We start from the raw sequence: 22,270 nt of genomic DNA, 5'->3' as shown, positions 1-22,270 counted from the left end.
AGTCGGTGTATTTTTATTTTCTGGGATATTTCGGGATGACTACCGCCCGACTTATCTACATTTACGTTACTTAAACTTACATCTAATTTATTAACCGTGCTCATTAAGACAATTAAATTAACTTGTGCATGTGCATTATGCTCACATTCATTTTATCTTATGTCCGAACTATCTTGCGAGTACTTTCATATTACTCATTGGCTTGTTGATTTGGACAGATATAGATGAAGGAGATCTCATGTATGAAGAGCACGATAGCTAGTACGAAGCCTAGAGGAATCCCATTCAGTCTTGCGGTCTTGGAGTCCGTCATTGTATTATTCCACCACATCCGCCACCATGAATAAATTGTCGAGCCTCACTCCCACGCTTGACAGGTCGTAATAGTTTGAGTTGTGTCACTTCACTCAGTTGTGACACGTCCACCTATATATATGCAAGTTAGTAGTGCTAACGTTGAGATGACATTCATGACTGATTTCCGATAACTAGATTATTTGGAAACCAGTCCTGATAGCGAATAAACGACCATCTTGAGAATACCTTATTTATCATGGAGGATACCGACCGCCACGTCGCCACATGAGCGGTACGAGTGCACAAAACAGATGTTTGTTTGAATGTTTAAAGGTGGCACATACAAATTTACTTCGAACGTCAGAGTAATACCGCATATATGTAGGTATGCTGGACTCATATGAAATAACTTGGTTTAAGGATTTTTGGATGCACAAGCAGCATTCCCGCTTAGTACACATGAAGGCTAGCAAAAGGTTGAGACGCGACGAGCTAGAGAGCAAAATCGGTCATAAGCATGCATTGTGAATAATTAACATTGGATATTAGCATGAGTAGGATATGAACACTCTAAATTTAAACAACATGAAGGATGCATTGGTTTGGAATCAACTACATGTTTGCACATGGCCTAAGTCAAGCCGCTCGAATTACTCATAGGGAAGTACCATACTTTCATAACACATGATAACTATTTTAATGCATATTAACACACAAGATAAATCATTATTCACTCCTAGCTATTTAATCCTGGCATGACAAACTATATTCTCTAATTGTCATCATAAACATGTTCACTCATGATATACCGAATCAAGATCGAACGAGCTAAACATATTTAAAAAAACGTAAAACAAGAAGAGTTCATACCAGTTTGAATGTTGTCATTATTGCCTTTCACCTGCACAACCGAATGATGTGGAAATAATAATAGTGCAGGTGCGGTGTGGACTAAGTTCGAACCTGCAAGGTGTTTGTGCAAAGGAGATGACTTGGTAATATTTTCTCTTGGTTAGATCAACAATAATGCATATGTGAGCCACTCAACATTTTCATCGTGGTCTTATCCTTTCAATGACTCAAACAAAAGAACAGAAATTCAGACAAACACACTGAAATATTTTTGGAGTTTTTGTTTTTCTCAAGAAAGCAAAGAAACCAAGGAAAATCAAAGACGAGAAAAACTACTTACATGAGAAAGCTCTCAACAAGTGAAGGAAATCCTTTTGGGTTTTTTTTGAAGTACTACAGCTAAATAAATGGAAAAGGAAAACCGAAAAGAAGCAAGAAATATTTTTGATTTTTCTAATGTTTTTCAAACACACAAGAAGAAAGCGAAAAATAAAACTATCATGGATTTACAATGAAAGAGGACGAACACCGACAATTTATATGAAGTTTGTGGACATGAATGTAATGTCACTCAGAAATACGTACTCCCCCAAGCTTAGGCGTTTGCCTAGCTTCGCGATCACCATCACTGGTCCGCATAATAGTCAAAGTGGTTGCCTGGGGAGGCGTTCCGTGTTGCCTCATCTTCCAAGTATGATGCCTCCACTTTAGCGTTCTACTCTTGCACCTCTCTCTCAAGAACATAATATCTCCATTCATTTTGAAAGTCAAAGAGAGCAGGCTCGGCAAAGTGACAGAAACATGATTATATTTATTGAATATTAAATTATACTCATATCATGTGGAACTATCCATAATGAAGTCATGATGGCGCATGGCTTCAAAGTCTAAATATTTCTAAGGTAGCATACGGTCTTTAAGTTGGGGTGAAATGTTGAGTTTCGCGGCTAAGGCAGGGGGTCTATGGATCCCACAGGCCATCTGGGCGCGCCCATAGGGTTGGCAGGCCATGTTGTCTTGTGGCCCACAGGTGCACCTCCCTGCTGTATTTTGTGCACCAAATATTCTAAAATATTCCAGAAAAAATGATGTTAAAAATTCGTGGCAATCTGAGACTTTTTATTTTTGGATCATTTTTCTATTGCATGAAAAAAAATTAGAAAACGGGATAATTATGTCATTTCAATTTTCTTAACTAAGAATAAAAGAGAATAAACTTCTGATACACAGAGTTGTGAATACTTAATTCATCAATCACATGTCTTTAAAAAAGGATCCATTAATAAGGTTGATCAAGTCTTATTAACAATTGTTTCCGATTGACATGAAACCAAAGAATTTTCGTATAACACTAGGTTACCTCAATGGGGATTTGCGTCTCCCCAACAATAAGAGTATACTATATTTTCTTGGCAGTAGATAGAGGGATTTTAAAATCTCCAATGATAATAGTGGCTCTAGGGTCAATGAACTTAATATTATTAACCAAAGTTTGCTTCTTCGGAAAATGCACGGTAAGTTTCTTGTCATTGACATGAAAGTAATCTTGCTTTCCTTGCAATCAATAACAACAACTACAATATTTAAAAAGGGTCTATGAAGGATGATCGTCGTATTTCGTCCTTAGACATATCAAGAATAACAAAGTCTGTGAAGATAGTAACATTTGCAACCACAATAGGAACGTCCTTGCAAATTCCAGTGGGTAAAGCACTAGATTTATCAGCCATTTGCAAACATATCTTCATGGGTGTAAGATTACTAAAATCCAGTCTTTTATATAGAGAGAAAGGCATGAGACTAACATCGACTCCTAAATTACATAGAGCACTTTTAACATAATTTCTTTTAATAGAGCAAGGTACTATGGGTATACTAGGATCTCCCAACTTCTTAGGTACTCCACCATCAAAAGAATAATTAGCAAGCATAGTGGAAATTTTAGTTCTAGGTATTTTTATTTTGATTGGAATAATATCCTTCATATACTTAGCATACACAGGCATTTTCAATATATCAGTCAAGCAAGTGCGCAAAAAGACAGGTCTAATCATTTCAGCAAAGCGTTTAAATTCTTCCACATCCTTACTTTTAGAAGGCTTAGGAGGGAAGGGCATGGGTTTCTAAACCCATGGCTCTCTTTTTTTCCATGTTTTCTAGCAATGAAGTCTTTATTATCATAGTGTTTCTTCTTAGTGTGTGGGTTATCAAGATTTTCAACAGGTTCTGTCTCCACATCATTATTAGGTTCCTTATTACTATCTCATGGAGCCTGTAAATGAACACCATTATTATCATTATCATTATCACTAAGTTCATGTTCACTACCAGATTGTTTCTCAGCATCACAAATAGAAACATCATTATTTTTCTCAGCAAGTTCACTAGAAGCATGCAGAGCCCTATAATCTTTCTATTTCTTTTTCTTTTTAGATGATCTAGGTGCATCTTCATTAGTTCTGTGAGAATCTTGTTCAATTCTTTTCGGGTGACCCTCGGGATAGAGAGGTTCCTGAGTCATTCTACCTCCTCTAGTCATTACCCCAAGAGCATAATCATTCATATTATTATTTGTTTCAGCAAGCAAAACATTTTGTGACTTAGCAACTTGGTCTAGTTGGGTGTGAACCATATAAGCATATTTACCTAGACCTTTCACATCATTAGCAATTCTAAACATCAAGTCACTTAAGCAGTACATCATCATGGCATTACGTCTTAATTGATCCTTATCATAATTATTGAAGTGCTTTTGCTTTATGGCGTAATTATCAAATGCAGCCATGCATTGACTCGGAGCCTTAATATAAGGTATATCACTTCATTAAAGGAATGAAGAGAAATTATCTCTACTACCTGTGTCGGGTATCAAGTCAATTTATTTCTTTGATAGGTGGTAAATTCTAGACATCTTCAGTTTTAATACCTTTCTCTTGCATAGATCTTTTTGCTTCTTGCATATCTTTAGGGATGAGGAATAGAATACGTCTATTCTTTCGAACAGATACCGGAGAAGGTTCACGCAATGTCCAATCATGAGCATTTCGCAATATGATATTCAACAATTCTTCAACTTGTCCACCAGTTCTTTCCGTGAAAACAAAACGAACAGAACTATCTAGGAAGTCTCTAGAAGCATCGGTTAGCCCATTATAAAAGATATCAAGAATTTCTTTTTTCTGAAGATGATGATGAGGCAAAGCTATAAGTAACTGGAGAAGCCTCCCCCAAGCTTGAGCGAGATTCTCATCTTCAATTTGCGCAAAGTTAAATATTTCTTGTAAGGCAGCTTGTTTCTTATGAGCAGGAAAATATTTTTCAAAAAAGTAATAAAGCTTATCCCGGGGACTAGATACAACCAGGAGCCAGAGAAAGGAACCATTCCTTGGCCTCGCCTTTTAGCAAGAAACGAAAAGGCTTAAGGATGTAACAATAGCATATCTTTTCATCATTGGTAAACAAACCAGCAATATCATTCAGCTTAATGAGGTGTTCGACAACAGTTTCATTTTCATAGCCATTGAAAGGATCATACTGTGCTATAGGAATCAATTCAGGGTCTATAGATAATTCATAGTGCTTATCAGTGACAAATATGATAGAATCGGAAAATTTAGGATCATGTTTTATTTTCTCCATCATAGAATTTTCTTTTGGTTTGCATAGTAGTTTCTTCAAATCGTCTCTATCTTCACAAGCAAGAAAGTCCATGGCTACTTTCCCATCTATAACATAACCTTCAAGTACATAAAGCAATTCATATCTATTCGCAGAGCAAGGTGTAACACATGATTCAAAATCTTTATCGGTTTCAACTATCGGGACCCCGATCCAAAGCCATACGAATCCAGCCTTTAACACATCGCATCTCTTTGCGGTCTCACGCACGGTTATCCCCACGGCTGCAGCCTTACCTTAGCCGGGACCGTTTGCGCCTTTTGACTCGCGTATGCGATTGTGTCGCTAGCAATCCAATGTCAAAAAACCCGGATCGACATGTCTAGTCATAAACTAAAGTGGTAGTTCCGTACAGGGACAGGCATACATGACCCAGCAAAGCAGGTGTCGGTCATCAGCGAATGTAGACGAGTCATAGCAAGCTACAAGGACTCCATTACAATGCGTGACATTTCCCAAAGGGACAGACACAGCAGCTAAGAAGGACACATGCCGGTCAACCAATGTGTCCGGAGCAGTAGCGAACTACCATGGCTCGATGGAATCACAAAGGGGAATTTGTCCGTAAGGAGTGCTACTAAGGCATACGACTAGGTATTCGAATCCCATACATATCAAGTACAACACACGTACTGATGGCATACCGATATGTATAGATACATCGATGGCATCACAACATAACCATAAACATACAAACTTTATTTAAGAGGCTCGGAAGAGCCTCACACATAGTATTACAAGATAGGGGTCTCACGACCCATCATCACAAGTCATACACACAATTCTTACAAGCCAGCAGAAGATTTAAAACTGTCTGAGTACAGACAGATGGAAAGATAAAGGCACATGGCCTGACTATCTACAGACCCATCCTAGGGCCAGATCACAGCTGGGATACCAGCTACTCGTCGTCGTCGATGTCTAGGTAGAACCCTCCATTAGGGTCATTAACAACCTCTGCAACAAATTATTAAGCAAACGTGAGTACGAAAGTACTCAGCAAGACTTTAGGAAATCTATCTACTCATGCAATGTATCAACAAGGAGTTGTGGGGTTTCATGCAAAAAGCCAACATTTGACTCTTGGCTACACAACTTGCATTTTTAAATAGTTTTGACAACTATGTTTCTCGCACACGAGTCCACTAACACCACAACAATACTCCATCGTGGAATCATTCTGTCTCCCTATGGAAATGCCGTCCACGACGATCACACTTATCTTGATAATTTTATGAGTAGCTATTATAGTTGTCTATGAACAACATATGTTTCCAAGTAGTCCATATCCGCGGATGCGGATATTCGAATAGATCATAACCCTGCAGGGGTGTACCTCTTCACACACGCTCTCGCCACTTATAGCCATGTGCACGTCATGCACCTCGGTAACCTTCAAGCAGAAGCCCAGCGAGGGAGTCGGCCACGACCTTAACCATGCTAATACATAGTCCAAGTCTATCGCCTATCTGAGGTTAACCCGCACAGAAGTCCGGCCGAGGTTTCCGCCACGGCCCCAAACGATGTACACAGGGTTCCCAAGCCCACCATCCGGGTGCCACTTGGTACACCGTGCCACTGCCTACCGCATCATAGCCCACCTCTAAGGTCAGCGCTACGCACGGCCTCTAGCATGACTATAAACACCAGAAACTACTTGCAACTCCTGGACCGAGTACTAAGCGGTTAATAAGTCGAGCGGGGTCATATTTCAGGGCCCAACATGTGGTAGTATCTTGTCTTGGATTACATACACGAAACTCAGTTCCGAAGGACGGTTCCAATGAAACAACCCGCCATGTACTCCTACAAAGCCTTTCACCAGTACCTTTACCAAATCAGGTTCAACACACCACCTTTACTTACTGAACATATTGTCACAATTCTGTTCATCACCCAGATGACATACCATACACAACTCTAAGCATAGCATGCATAGCAGGATAAGGCACATCATGACTCAAGCATCTACCAGGTATGCTAGGTTGTAAGGTTCAGCTATTTACTGTGACAAGGACAGGTCATGCAAAGGAAGTGGGTTCAACTAACGTGATAAAAGCAGTGAAAGCACTTTGACCTAATGCAATAAACAAGAGCAGGAGCGAGAACATGGGATTTATCGGGATGATCAAGATGGTTGCTTGCCTTGTTGCTCAGCAGAGGGTTGATATCCGTTAGTCAGATAATCAGACGTATCCGGAGGGGCGGAGCCTACCGGGATAACAACAATCAATCAATATCAAACATATGCAACAAAATGATGCATGAAATGCAATGTAGCATGGTTTGAGATGACCAACAAAACCTTTTGGTGATCTTGATTTGAAATCATAATTCAAATATCATTTGAATTATAATTTATCAGATTCTTTTAATTGATTTGACCTCATGCTGTTTCATAACTTTGTTTTTAATGCATGAAAATAGCACCATTGGATTCCTTGAATTGTTATGATCCATTTACATATATTATTTGTCAAATTTGGAGTTATATTCAATTTTCTATGAATTTCCAAAGTTTTGAACTTATTCTGGAATTATTTTTAAACAGAAAAGCTTTTATTGCATCAGCAGGTCCAACTGACCATTGAAAGTCAAACCTGGCCAGTGGGACCCACTGGTCAGTGTCTCTGGCCAGTTTTTATTTAGATTTAACTTAATTAGTTTATTAACAGAGTAGGACCCACCTATCAGTGTCTGATTAAGTTAATTAAATAAGTTATTTTTATTTTTTTACTAAACTTAATTAGCCAGTTGCTGGCCCCACCTGTCATAGGCTCAGTGTCACATCCCTAACCCTTAAGCAAGTTAGTCTTGTGCTCATGTCTTCTTTGCATTTGCATCTAATAATTCTCCAATCAAGAACAAGAAAGTGGCAAAGGAAAAAAAACTCAAAAACCCTAGCGACTACTTTAAATAAAGAAAATCTCAAACTAGTTGAAATCAATGAACCCAAAATGGCCTCAAGAAATGTTCAAACTTTCTGATAAATCATGAAAGTAAATGAGCATTGGAGAAAACTATTTTATTGACACTTTAAGCATTTTAAATTAAAGCAAAAGCCACTGGTTTGAAACTTTAAATTTGAAATCAGAAACTATAAATTTTCAAAAATGTTGAAAACTTTGGAAATGGTTGAGAATATTATAACAAATATTCAGGTGTGTTTAAATTAGTTTTTACAACCTTTTTGGAGCTGAAATAAATAGCAAATCAATGCCAGAAATTAAAACAGAAATAAAACAGAAGGAAATGGAAAAAGGGTTACCTGACGCCTAGCCTGGCCCGACCCATCTCCCCGAGTCGTCCCCTCCCTCGCGCTAGTAGGAGCAGGAGGTGGCCGCCGCCTTCTTCGGCGTGGCCACGCACCTGTGCGCCTGCTTGGCCGCCGCCTCGCGCTGGCAAGGCCGGGGATAAGCTCCCCGAGGCCACCGCTATCCATTCCCAGCGTCGGTTTCTTCCCTTCCTCTCGGATCTCTCCTCCCCCTCCTGCCGCCATTGGAGCCGAGCAAAGCTCGAGCTGCTCGTGCCCCTAGCCTTAGCCTCCTCTTGATGAGCATGCCGTTAGCTCCGCCTCGTCGAGCCGATCCTCTCTGCAGAAGCCGAAGCTTCCCCGAGCTCTGCATCGCCCCCAACGCCATCGTCTTCCACCTCCGGCCGCCGAACCTCTCCCGTCGATTCGCTCCCTCCGGCGCACCCCCGAGCCCCTCAGCAACACCATCGGAACCGCCGTGAGCTCGTCATCGTTTCCCCTCTCGCCCCACGCTCTTCCGTGCATCGTAGCCCCGTTCCCCACCAAGGCCAAGAGCTCCTCGCCGCCGGTCATGTCGTCGCCGTCGCTGTGGTGTCTGATCCACGCGCTTGAGCTAGGGTTCGAGCTCCTGGAGCCTCCAGGAGTGTGATGAGCGCCTCAGCTGTCCTCCCCGTGCCCTAGAGCCATCAACTGCGGGAGGCCGAGCTTCGGCCGCCGTTTCGGCTCGTCGCCGGCGCCTCTCCCGGCGACCCTAGCCTCCCCTGATGCCCCTGCCAGATCGGCTACTTCGCCAGCGTTCTGTAGCTGCAAACCGTGTTCGAATTGGTGCTGTGCAGCGCCGTTTAGGTCGTCTCCGGCGAGCCCTCCGCCGCGGGCTTGGTCGCCGGCGACCACCCTCCGGTGGGGGCCGACGTGACAAAGCTAATCCAACAGATTAGGAGCTTAATCTCTCGCTGACGGTGGGCCCAAGGCCAAGTCAACTCAGTTTAGGGGCTGGTCAGCGCGGGATTAGTCCCAGAGAGGCTGACCAGTGGGTCCCCCTTGTCAGGTTTGACCTGAGCAGGTCGGCTGACCTGCTGACGTCAGTCTGATGCAATAAAGAGAATTTCCAGTATAGAAATAATTCCAGGAAATTGCTAAAACTTGTAAAAATCATAGAAATTAATCTGTAACTCCAATGAAAATAATTTATATATGAAAAAGTATCAGAAAAATTCAAGGATTCTGATAGTGCCATTTTCAACCATGTTTGAAAAAGTTACAGGACCCTAACATGTAGAATCAGGATTAATTCAATTCTTATAATTACTCTTTTAATGGAATTTGGAAAGTATTCAAATTTCAATATGAATGCCATGATCACACAGTGTCCTACTTACAAATCAGTACCCTAACATGACATCTCATGCATGTTAACATCAAGTTGATCTGAGCATCAGGTCGAATCAATTAAATTGGTATTCGAGAATACCCGTTTGAATTGATATTCGAATGTGATTCAAATCAACTCTAAACCTAATACATATTGATTATAATAACTTATCACCTTGCATTCTCATGCCATGCTCATGCATCATTTTGATTGCATATGATTGTTATTGAATGTTGCCATTCATTTTGGTAGGCTCCGCACCCCCGGATTCCACCGAATATCCGTCTGACGGATATCGTTCCTCCTCTGAGCAACAAGGCAAGCAACCCTTTTGATCATCCCGATAAATCCCATGTTCTTGCTCCTGCACCTATTTATTGCATTAAGATCAAATGCTTCAACTGCTTTTGCCACGATAGTTGAACCCACTTCCTTTGCATGACCTAACCTTGTCACAGTAAATAGCCGAACCTTGCAACCTAGCATACCTGGTAGTTGCTTGAGCTATGATGTGCCTTATCCTGCTATGCATGCTATGCTTAGAGTTGTGTATGGTCTGTCATCTGGGAGATGAACAGAATTGTGGAAGGTGTTCGGTGAGCAAAGTTTGTGTGTTGAACTTGATTTGGTAAAGGTACCGGTGAAAGGCTGTGTAGGAGTACATGGCGGGTTGTTTCATCGGAACCGTCTTTAGGAATTGAGTTCCGTGTATGTAATCCAAAACTAGATACTACCACATGCTGGGCCCTGAAATATGACCCCGCTCGGCCTATTAATCGCGTAGTACTCGGTCCAGGAGTTGCAAGTAGTTTCTGGTGTTTATAGTAATGCTGGAGGCCGTGCATGGTGCTGACCTGAGAGGTGGGCCGTGATGCGGTAGGTAGTGGCACGGTGTACCAAGTGGCACCCGGATGGTGGGCTTGGGAACCTTGCGCACATCGTTTGAGGCCGTGGCGGAAACCTCGGCCGGACTTCCGTACGGGTTACTCTCAGATAGGCGATAAACCTGGACTAGGTACTAGTGTGGTTAACGGTCGTGGCCGACTCCCTCGCTGGGCTTCCGCTTGAAGGTTGCCGAGGTGCATGACGTGCACATGGCGATAAGTGGCGAGAGCGTGTGTGACAAAGTACACCCCTGCAGGGTTATGATCTATTCGAATAGCCGCGTCCGCGGATATGGACTACTTGGAGACATATGTTGTTCATAGATAACTTCAATGGCTACTCATAAAATTGCCAAGATAAGCGTGAGTGTCGTGGATGGCATTTTCGTACGGAGACGGAATGATTCCACGATAGTGTATTGTTGTGGTGTTAGTGGACTCGTGTGCGAGAAATCAAGTTGTCAAAATTATTTAAAATGCAAGTTATTTAAAATTACTCGTGTGGCTTTCCGCATGAAACCCCACAATACCTTTTTGATACCTTGCATGAGTAGTTAGTTATCCTAAAGTCTTGCTGAGTACCTTCGTACTCATGTTTGCTTAATACATGTTGCAGAGGTTGCTAATGACCCTAATGGAGGGTTCTGCGTAGACATCGACGACGACGAGTAGCTGGTGTCCCAGCTACTATCTGGCCCTACGTTGGATCTGTAGTATAGTCAGGCCATGTGCCTTCTAGTTGCCATGTCTGTACTCAGACAGTTTAAACTCTTCCGCTGGCTTGTAACTGAATGACTGCTATTATGGGTCGTGAGACCCTTAATGTGTAATATTATGTGTGTGGCTCTTCTGAGCCTCTTAAATAAAGGTTGTATGTTTATGGTTATGTTGTGATGCCATCGATGTATCTATACATATCGGTATGCCATGCGTACGTGTGTCGTACTTGATATGTATGGGGTTCGATTACCTAGTCGTGAACTTTAGTAGCACTCCTTACTAGGAAATGCCCCTTTGTGATCCAATGAGCCTTGGTAGTTCGCTACTGCTCCGGACACATTGGTTGACCGGCATGTGTCCTTCTTAGCTGCTGTGTCTGTCCTCTTTGGGGAAATGTCACGCGATGTAATGGAGTCCTTGTAGCTTGCTACGACTCGTCTACATTCGCCGATGACCGACACCTGCTTTGTTGGGTCATGTATGCCTGTCCTTGTGCGGAACTGCCACTTTGGTTTATGACTAGACATGTCGATCCGGGTTCTTTGACATTGGGATGCTAGCGACACTATTGCATACGCGGGTCAAAAGACGCAAACGGTCCCGGCTAAGGTAAGGCTGCAGCCGAGGAGTTAACCGTGCGTGAGACCGCAAAGGGATGCGATGTGTTACAGGCTAGATTCCTGTGGCCTAGGATCGGGGTCCCGACAGCGTTGGTATCAGAGCCTGACTGACTGTAGGATTACTAAGTCAAACTGGTCGAAGTTGAGTCTAGAATTGCTTTAGTTATATATAAGGGAATTGTTTGTGGAAGGGAACGTAAGACTCTTGTTCTCTTCTCAAGTTATTCTATTCTGGTCATCCTCGTCTTTTCAGCGGGAATTAAGGACTAGGTTACTCATCTTCTTCTAGGCTCGTGTTTCTGATCGGTAGATTATAGGACTACGGGTCAAGAGATATGTGGTTTTTGTCATTCCTAGGAAAAGGAAGTAGGTTTGATGATCAGAGAGTTGAACTTGATAGTTGAGTGGTTACGCTATTCCATTTTTGGGTTGTCTCAAAATTTGTTTTTGAGCATTTACAGCCGTTATGCTGCCCAATTTTGCATTCAGAGCTCTAATGCTTTTGCATTACTCTCTATTTACAGATGCCTGGTCGTCTTTCTCGTCAGGTGGTACGTCTGACCAGGTGCATTGATGTGCCGGGTCATACGGCCATGCCGGTCAGGGTGATGTCGGTGTGCGGTTACCGCTGGTACCCCCAGTACACAGTAGAGGAACAGTACCGAGACTTCAACCAGAGCCAGTACGTCTGCACTGTTAGGGTATTTCCAGACTACCCTGGAGCTGAGGAGCCAATCCATTGGTCCTATGGGTTGGGAGTCACTATTGACATGGAAGTACAAGATGCTGCGTATTCAATGCTGACTATTATGAGAGCGAGACATGCACTGCTGCAGAATTCAGAGTTCTGCTATGTTCCGGCCTCTCAGCCTGGTGAAGAGGGATACCTTAGTGGAGTCTATTTCGATTCTTCTATGGAGGATCCACTACTGCAGTCCACTGTTGAGATGCTAGAGAACAGAGACACGGATGCTCGTGCTCTCCGTATGGAGCTTTATGCTACCCGTGCCCGTCTGTGGACAGCTTTGACGCAGCTGACACCGGTAGTCCAGACAGGGTATGGAGAGATGGAAATGCTGAACCCTGTTAGGACCCATCTTCCGGCCCACGTTGACTGGCCAGCTATAGGAGGAGTCACACCTCTTCGGGGACCCCTCTTACCACCAGTCAGGGGACCAAGGCCACATCCATGTCCTTATGGATCCCAGGGATCTCAGGCTAGAGTGTTTCCTGATCCGCAGGTTGAGCTTCCAGGTCATGGAGGCAATCTCTATGAGGTGTTTTATGCGGATGCCTGAGCTGTGAGCGGAAGGATAGTATGGTAGTAGCCGTACGTTCACAGTCCTGCATGACTTGTGAAGTATGCATGTAATGTGAAATGAATTCCGGAGGCCTAGATAAATAATGTATAGGAAGCTTGTAAGCCTCTGATGAGTAGTTTCATAAGTTCAGTAGTTTGCTCTTCGGTTAAGGTTGTACTGAACTATGTAAGGGTGTGTATGAACCATGGTGTATATATAGCAGTTCTTGTTACCATGCTGTTCGGATATTCATTTCCCCATTCCGTGTGTTCAGTACATTCTTAATCCATAGCTAGTATTGATATGATGTTGGTCTAAGCTATGAGTTTGTTTGTCAGGATGGTGTTCACCAGGTTGAACCATGCCCCTGCTCATGAGCAAGGCGAGGGTAGTCAAGCGTCGCAGGAAGACCTGCCTCACCCGCCTTCTCTGGTGGAAGTGATGCTTGAGGCAGAAAGAAACAAAAGGGAGACCAATCGACTACTAGAGCGTATTGAGCAGAATACGTCTCGACAGCCTGGGAATGCCGTAGTGTCCCTCAATGACTTTGTGAAGCTGAATCCTCCAAAGTTTCATCATTCCATCGATCCCCTCGACGCTGATGACTGGCTGTGCAGCATCTCACGCAAGATTCGCTCTGCGAATGTGTCTGAGGCCGACAAGGTGACCTTTGCGTCGTATTTCCTGGAAGGACCCGCCAATTTGTGGTGGGAGAATTTTGAAGCTATGCGTCCCGCTAAACCAGTGGCCACATGGGCAGACTGTCGGGACCCCGATCCTAAGCCATAGGAATCTAGCCTGTAACACATCGCATCCCTTTGCGGTCTCACGCATGGTTAACTCCTCGGCTGCAGCCTTACCTTAGCCGGGACCATTTGCGTCTTTTGACTCACGTATGCAATAGTGTCGCTAGCATTCCAATGTCAAAGAACCCGGATCGACATGTCTAGTCATAAACCAAAGTGGCAGTTCCGCACAAGGACAGGCATACATGACCCAACAAAGCAGGTGTCGGTCATCAGCGAATGTAGACGAGTCGTAGCAAGCTACAAGGACTCCATTACATCGCATGACATTTCCCCAAAGAGGACAGACACAACAGCTAAGAAGGACACATTCCGGTCAACCAATGTGTCCGGAGCAGTAGCGAACTACCAAGGCTCATTGGATCACAAAGGGGCATTTCCTTGTAAGGAGTGCTACTAAAGTTCACGACTAGGTAATCGAACCCCATACATATCAAGTACGACACACGTACGCATGGCATACCGATATGTATAGATACATCGATGGCATCACAACATAACCATAAACATACAACCTTTATTTAAGAGGCTCGGAAGAGCCACACACATAATATTACACATTAAGGGTCTCACGACCCATAATAGCAGTTATACAATTACAAGCCAGCGGAAGAGTTTTAAACTGTCTGAGTACAGACAGGGCAACTAAAGGCACATGGCCTGACTATACTACAGATCCAACGTAGGGCCAGATCGTAGCTGGGACACCAGCTACTCGTCGTCGTCTATTCTACGAAGAACCCTCCATTAGGGTCATTAGCAACCTCTGCAACATTTATTAAGAAGACATGAGTACGAAGGTACTCAGCAAGACTTTAGGAGAACTAACTACTCATGCAAGGTATCAAAAGGTATTGTGTGGTTTCATGCGGAAAGCCAGCATTTGACTCGTGGCTAGACAACTTGTATTTTAAATAATTTTGACAACTTGATTTCTCGCACACGAGTCCATTAACACCACAACAATACACTATCGTGGAATCATTCCGTCTCCATACGGAAATGCCGTCCACGACACTCACGCTTATCTTGGCAATTTTATGAGTAGCCATTGAAGTTATCTATGAACAACATATGTCTCCAAGTAGTCCATATCCGCGGACGCGGCTATTCGAATAGATCATAACCCTCCAGGGGTGTACTTTGTCACATACGCTCTCGCCACTTATCGCCATGTGCACGTCATGCACCTCGGCAACCTTCAAGCGGAAGCCCAGCTAGGGAGTCGGCCACGACCGTTAACCACACTAGTACCTAGTCCAGGTTTATCGCCTATCTGAGAGTAACCCGTACGGAAGTCCGGCTGAGGTTTCCGCCACGGCCTCAAACGATGTGCGCAGGGTTCCCAAGCCCACCATCCGGGTGCCACTTGGTACACCGTGCCACTGCCTACCGCATCACGGTCCACCTCTCAGGTCAGCACCATGCACGGCCTCCAGCATTACTATAAACACCAGAAACTACTTGCAACTCCTGGACCGAGTACTACACGATTAATAGGCCGAGCGGGGTCATATTTCAGTGCCCAGCATGTGGTAGTATCTAGTCTTGGATTACATACACGGAACTCAGTTCCTAAGGACGGTTCCAATGAAACAACCCGCCATGTACTCCTACACAGCCTTTCACCGGTACCTTTACCAAATCAAGTTCAACACACAACCTTTGCTCACCGAACACATTCCACATTTCTGTTCATCTCCCAGATGACAGACCATACACAACTCTAAGCATAGCATGCATAGCAGGATAAGGCACATCATAGCTCAAGCAACTACCAGGTATGCTAGGTTGCAAGGTTCGGCTATTTACTGTGACAAGGTTAGGTCATGCAAAGGAAGTTGGTTCAACTAACGTGGCAAAAACAGTTGAAGCATTTGATCCTAATGCAATAAATAAGTGCAGGAGCAAGAACATGGGAATTATCGGGATGATCAAAAGGGTTGCTTGCCTTGTTGCTCAGAGGAGGAACGATATCCGTCAGACGGATATTCGGTGGAATCCGGGGGTGCGGAGCCTACCGAAATGAATGGCAACATTCAATAACAATCATGTGCAATCAAAATGATGCATGAGCATGGCATGAGAATGCAAAGTGATAAGTTATTATTTTCAACATGTATTAGGTTTAGAGTTGATTTGAATCACATTCGAATAGCAATTCAAACGGGGTATTCTCGGATACCGGTTTAATTGATTCGACCTGATGCTCAGATCAACTTGATGTTAGCTTGCATGAGATGTCATGTTATGGTACTGATTTGTATCTAGGATAGTGTGTGATCATTGCAATCATAATGAAATTTGTATATTTTTCCAAGTTCCATTTAAAAAGTAATTATGAGAATTGAATTATTCCTTATTCCACATTTTAGGGTTCTGTAACTTTTTCAAACATAGTTGAAAATAGCATAATCAGAATCCTTGAATTTTTATGATACTTTTTCATATATAAATTATTTTCATTGGAGTTACAGATTAATTTCTATGATTTTTACAAGTTTTAGCAATTTCCTGGAATTAGTTTTATACTGGAAATTCTAATTATTGCATCAGACTAACGTCAGCAGGTCAGCCGACCTGTTCAGGTCAAACCTGACAGGGGGGACCCACTGGTCAGCCTCTCTGGGACTAATCCCGCGCTGACCAGTCCTAATTGAGGTTTGACTTGGCCTTGGGCCCACTTGTCAGCGAGTGATTAAGCCCTGAGCTGCTGGGTTAGCTTTGCCACGTCGACCCCCACCGGAGGGGGGTCGCCGGCGACCAGGCCTGCGGCGGAGGGCTCGCCGGAGGCGAACTAAACGGCGCTGCACAACACCAATTCGAACGCGGTTTGCAGCTACGGCACGCTGGCGAAGTGGCCGATCTGGTAGGGGCATCAGGGGAGGCTAGGGTCGCCGGAAGAGGCGCCGGCGACAAGCCGGAGCGGCGGCCGAAGCTCGGCCTTCTACGAGCGATGGCTCTAGGGCACGGGGAGGGCAGCTGGAGGGCTCATCGTACTCCTAGAGGCTCCAGGAGCTCGAATCCTAGCTCGAGCGCGTGGATCAGACACCACAGCGACGGCGACGACATGGCCGGCGGCGAGGAGCTCTCGGCCTTGGTGGGGAACGAGGCTACGATGTACGGGAGAGCGTGGGGCGATAGGGGAAACGACGACGAGCTCACAGCGGTTCCGATGGTGCTGTTGAGGGGCTCGGGGATGCGCCGGAGGGAGCGAATCGACGGGAGAGGTCCGGCGGCCGGAGGTGGAAGACGACGGCGTTGGGGGCGATGCAGAGCTTGGAAAGACTTCGGCTTCTGCAGGGAGGATCGGGGTGACGAGGCGGGGCTAACAGACTACTCGGAGGAGGGTTCCCATGGCTAGAGGTGCTGCGGCTCGAGCTCGAGCTCGGATCCAATGGCGGCAGCTGGAGGGAGGGCAAGATCCGAGAGGAGAGGAAGAACGGTGCTGGGGAATGGATAGAGGAGGCCTTGGGGAGCTTATCCCCGGCCTTGCCAGCGCGAGGCGGCGGCCAGGCAGGCGCACAGGTGCGTGGCCGCGCCGGAGGAGGCGGCGGCCACCTCCTGCTCCTACTGGCGCGAGGGAGGGGACGAGCCAGGGAGATGGGCCGGGCTAGGCTAGGCGACAGGTAAGGGTTTCCCATTTTTTTCTGTTTTTATTTTTCTGTTTTGCTAACTATTGTTTTGCTATTTATTTCAGCTCCAAAACAAAAAGTAAAAACTATTTCAGACATCCTGAAATATTGTTATAATATTCCCAACCATTTCCAAAGTTTTCAACATTTTTTGATAATTTATAGTTTCTGATTTCAAATTTAAAGTTTGAAACCAGTGGCTTTTGCATTAAATTAAAATGCTTAAAGTGTCAATAAAATAGTTTTCTCCAATGCTCATTTACTTTCATGATTTATCAGAAAGTTTGAACATTTCTTAAGGCCATTTTGGGTTCATTGATTTCAACTAGTTTGAGATTTTCTTTTATTAAAGTAGTGGCTAGGGTTTTGAGTTTTTCCTTTGCCACTTTCTTGTTCTTGTTGAAAAAAATTCTTAGATGCAAATGAAAAGAAGACATGAGCACAAGATTAACTTGCTTAAAGTGTCAGGGATGTGACAACTCACCCCCACTCAAAAGAATCTCGGCCCGAGATTTAGAAGTCCTCGGGAATAACGCAGGATACTCAACTCGGAGACGATCCTCTCTTTCCCAAGTTGCCTCCTTTTCAGAATGATTTGACCATTGAACTTTAAGAAACTTGAGGTTTCGACGTCGAGTGGTACGCTCAGCTTGATCAAGAATACGCACGGGGTATTCTCGGTATGAAAGGTTATCTTGGAGATCAAGCGTTTCGTGGTCCACTTCACGGATAGGATCCGAAAAGCAACGCCTGAGTTGCGAGACGTGGAAAACATCATGAACCTTGGAAAGATGCGGAGGAAGTTCCAACTGGTAGGCAACTTCTCCTCGTTTGGCAAGAATGCGAAAAGGACCAATGTAACGAGGAGCCAATTTGCCCTTGATACCGAATCGATGGGTACCCTTCAAAGGTGTAACCCGAAGGTAAGCCTTCTCGTCAACTTCAAAGGTCACAGCCTTATGATGACGATCATATTGGCTCTTTTGACGAGACTGGGATGTTTTCAACTTTTCACGAATAATGCGAACCTGCTCTTCTGCATCCTGGATCATATCCGGACCAAACAGTTGCCTCTCTCCGGTTTCTGACCAATTAAGAGGTGTTCGACATCTTCGTCCATAGAGAACTTCAAAAGGGGCTTTGCCCAAGCTCGATTGGTAACTATTGTTATAAGCGAATTCAGCGAATGGGAGACACTTCTCCCAATTCATACCGAATGATATAACACAAGCTCGGAGCATATCTTCTAGAATTTGATTCACTCTTTCTACTTGACCACTTGATTGGGGATGGAAAGCAGTGCTAAAAGATAAGTGAGTCCCCATGGCAATCTGAAAACTTTCCCAGAAGCGAGAAGTAAAGATACTCGCACGTTCCGAGTTAATTTCCAGGGGAACACCATGAAGAGACACTATTCGAGAGATATATAACTCTGCTAGCTGGCTAGCTGTTATACTCTCACGAACAGGGAGAAAATGAGCCACTTTGGAAGGACGGTCAATGACCACAAAGATAGCATTATTTCCTTTCTTGGTCTTGGGTAATCCGGTAATGAAATCCATGCTAACTTTATCCCATTTCCATTCAGGAATAGCTAGAGGTTGAAGGGTGCCAGCAGGCCTTTGATGTTCTGCCTTAACTCGACGACAAACGTCGCAGTTAGCAACGAACTCAACAATTTCTCTCTTCATCCTAGTCCACCAGAACCTCTGGCGTAGGTCCTGATACATCTTAGTACTACCGGGGTGAATGGTGAGAGGAGAATCATGAGCCTCCTTAAGGATTAACTGCCTTAGATGTGGGTTCTTAGGAACCACTAAACGATTCTGGAAGAACACAACACCTTGATCGTTCATGGAAAATTCTTTAGCGTTTTCGCTAAAAATATTCTCCTTGATCCGTGATATACCCTTGTCACGCTTTTGGCCAGCTATAATTTGATCCTTAAGAGTAGGCTTCGCCACCAGGGTAGAAAGGAATCCTTGAGGAACAATATGAAGATTCAACTTCCGAAAGTCCTCATGGAGATGTGGTTGACCTTGTTGTAGCATCAAATTGTTACAATAAGATTTACGACTTAGCGCATCGGCCATAACATTGGCCTTCCCCGAGGTGTAAGTTATCCCTAAGTCGTAATCCGGGATCAACTCAACCCACCGTCTTTGCCTGAGATTCAAATCCGGCTGGGTGAAGATATATTTCAGACTTTGGTGATCAGTGAATATTTCACAACGATTACCCAGAAGGTAATATCGCCAGGTTTTTAGTGCATGGACCACAGCTGCCAGCTCAAGGTCATGTGTGGGATAATTATCCTCACGTGGACGCAACTGTCGAGATGCGTATGCGATCACATGACGATCTTGCATGAGAATGCAACCTAATCCTTGTCGCGAGGCGTCGCAATAGATAACAAAGTCGTTAGAAAAATCTGGTGGTAGCAACACAGGTGCGGAAGTCAGGCGTCTTTTCAGTTCCTGAAAACTATGTTCACACTATGGTGTCCACTCGAACTTTTTATCCTTCTTGAGGAGTTCAGTTAGAGGCTTTGCAACCTTGGAGAAATTCTCGACAAAGCAGCGACAATAGCTCGCTAGACCAAGAAAACTCCTAACTTGCTTAACCGATTCAGGTTGAGTCCAATCAAGGACAGCTTGGACTCTCTCGGGATTGACAACAATACCCTTACCAGAGATTACGTGGCCTAGATAGGTCACTTCTGGTAACCAGAATTCACATTTTGAAAATTTGGCATAAAGGCGATGCTCTCAAAGTTTCATCAATACCAGCCTTAGATGCTCGGCATGTTCTTGTTCATTCTTCGAGTAGATGAGAATATCATCGAGGTATACCACGACGAATTTATCCAAATACTCCATGAAGATTGAGTTCATCAGTCGAGAGAAGGTGGCTGGGGCATTGGTTAAACCGAAGGACATAACGGTGTACTCATATTGGCCATAACAAGTAACAAAAGCCGTTTTTGGAATGTCCCCGTTCTTAATCTTGAATTGATGGTATCCCAACCTCAAATCCATTTTGGAGAAGACTAAGGATCCAGCGAGCTGATCGTACAAGTCGTTGATCCTGGGGAGCGGATACTTGTTCTTAATGGTGACCAGATTAACTGGTTGGTAATCTACAACCATCCGATCCGTTCCGTCTTTCTTCTTGACGAAGAGGACGGGACAAGCCCAAGGAGAAGAGCTAGGACGAATGAAACCCTTGTTCAAGGCCTCATCTAATTGCTTCTTAAGTTCGGCTAGCTCCAGGGGTGCCATCTTATAAGGTCTTCTGGCTATTGGGACAGTTCCCGGAACAAGATCTATTACAAACTCTACATCTTTGTCAGGTGGAATTCCTGGCAGTTCCTCTGGAAAAACATCCGGGAAGTCACGGACTACCAGAATGTCTTCAAGTTCCGGAAGAGGGTTGGCATTTAGGGAATAGAGTTGGCATTTGGAAACTCGAGTAGAGACATTTACTATCTCACCCGAGGGATGGGTAAGCTGGACATTTCTAGAATGAGTATCAATCTTGGCATAGTGAGCTGACATCCAGTCCATGCCCAAGATGATATTAATATCCGAAGATTTCAAGGCTATCAATGAGGCTAGAAAAACTAGCATGTCTACTAGAATTTCATTGTCATAAGTTATCCTAGAGGTTTGCCATTTACTACCAGGGGTTTGGACAACCAATGGGATTGGCATATCACAAAAAGACATGTTATGCAACTGTGCATAACTTTTGAAATGAAGGAATGAGAAGACCCAGTGTCAAAGAGAACGAACGCTGGGTGATGATTAACAAGAAGCGTACCCAGCATGACGTCGGGATCCTCTGCACCTTCTTCTGCTGACACATAGTTCACACGGCCACGTGCAGGAGTTGGCTTCACATAATAAGCTTTGCCCGACTTGGCCTGCCCAACGGACTTTCCGGGTTGCTTGGCACCCACATTCTGAGGACACTCACGGGAATAGTGCCCTGGTTCTCCACACTTGTAGCATATCACCTGGTTGGCACGTGGTGTAGCATTGCTAGCTGGACCACCATAAGCTTTTGCTGGAGGGTTGGCCTGATTCGTCTGAGGCGCCACGTAGGATGGCCTCGGAGTGTATCTTGGCGGCAGAGAACTGTTTGGAACCCACAGCCTGCGTTTTGGAAACGCAGAACCAGAAGACGAGCCAAAGTCACGGGAGTGCTTCCTTGTGGCTTCGAAGTCAGTATGACCAGTCTCGGCACTGATCGCTTTGTTGACCAGGGCTTGAAAACTTGCACACTCAAGGAGGCGCAGATCATGACGGAGCTCAGGGCTCAGACCCTTATGGAATCTTGCTTGCTTCTTGGCGTCAGTAGACACATCCTCTGTTGCATAGCGGGCGAGGTTACCGAACTCGCGGCTATAGGCATCCACAGACAACTTGCCCTGAGTGAAGGCACAAAACTCCTCTCTCTTTCTGTCCATCAGGCCCTCTGGAATATGGTGCAGACGAAAAGCTGCGCTGAAGTCTGCCCATGTGGCCACTGGTTCAGCGGGACGCATAGCTTCAAAATTCTCCCACCACAGATTGGCGGGTCCTTCCAGGAAATACGCCGCGAAGGTCACCTTGTCGGCCTCAGACACAATCGCAGAGCGAATCTTGTGTGAGATGCTGCACAGCCAGTCATCAGCGTCGAGGGGATCGACGGAATGATGAAACTTTGGAGGATTCAGCTTCACAAAGTCATTGAGGGACACTGCATCATTCCTAGGCTGTCGAGCCGTATTCTGCTCAATACGCTCTAGAAGTCGGTTGGTCTCCCTTTTGTTTCTTTCTGCCTCAAGCATCACTTCCACCAGAGAAGG

This window comes from Hordeum vulgare, chromosome 2H (assembly GCF_904849725.1).
Source record: "Hordeum vulgare subsp. vulgare chromosome 2H, MorexV3_pseudomolecules_assembly, whole genome shotgun sequence".
Lineage (NCBI taxonomy): Eukaryota > Viridiplantae > Streptophyta > Magnoliopsida > Poales > Poaceae > Hordeum > Hordeum vulgare.
The sequence above is the reverse complement of the archived record's forward strand: the minus strand, read 5'-3'. Positions refer to the sequence as shown.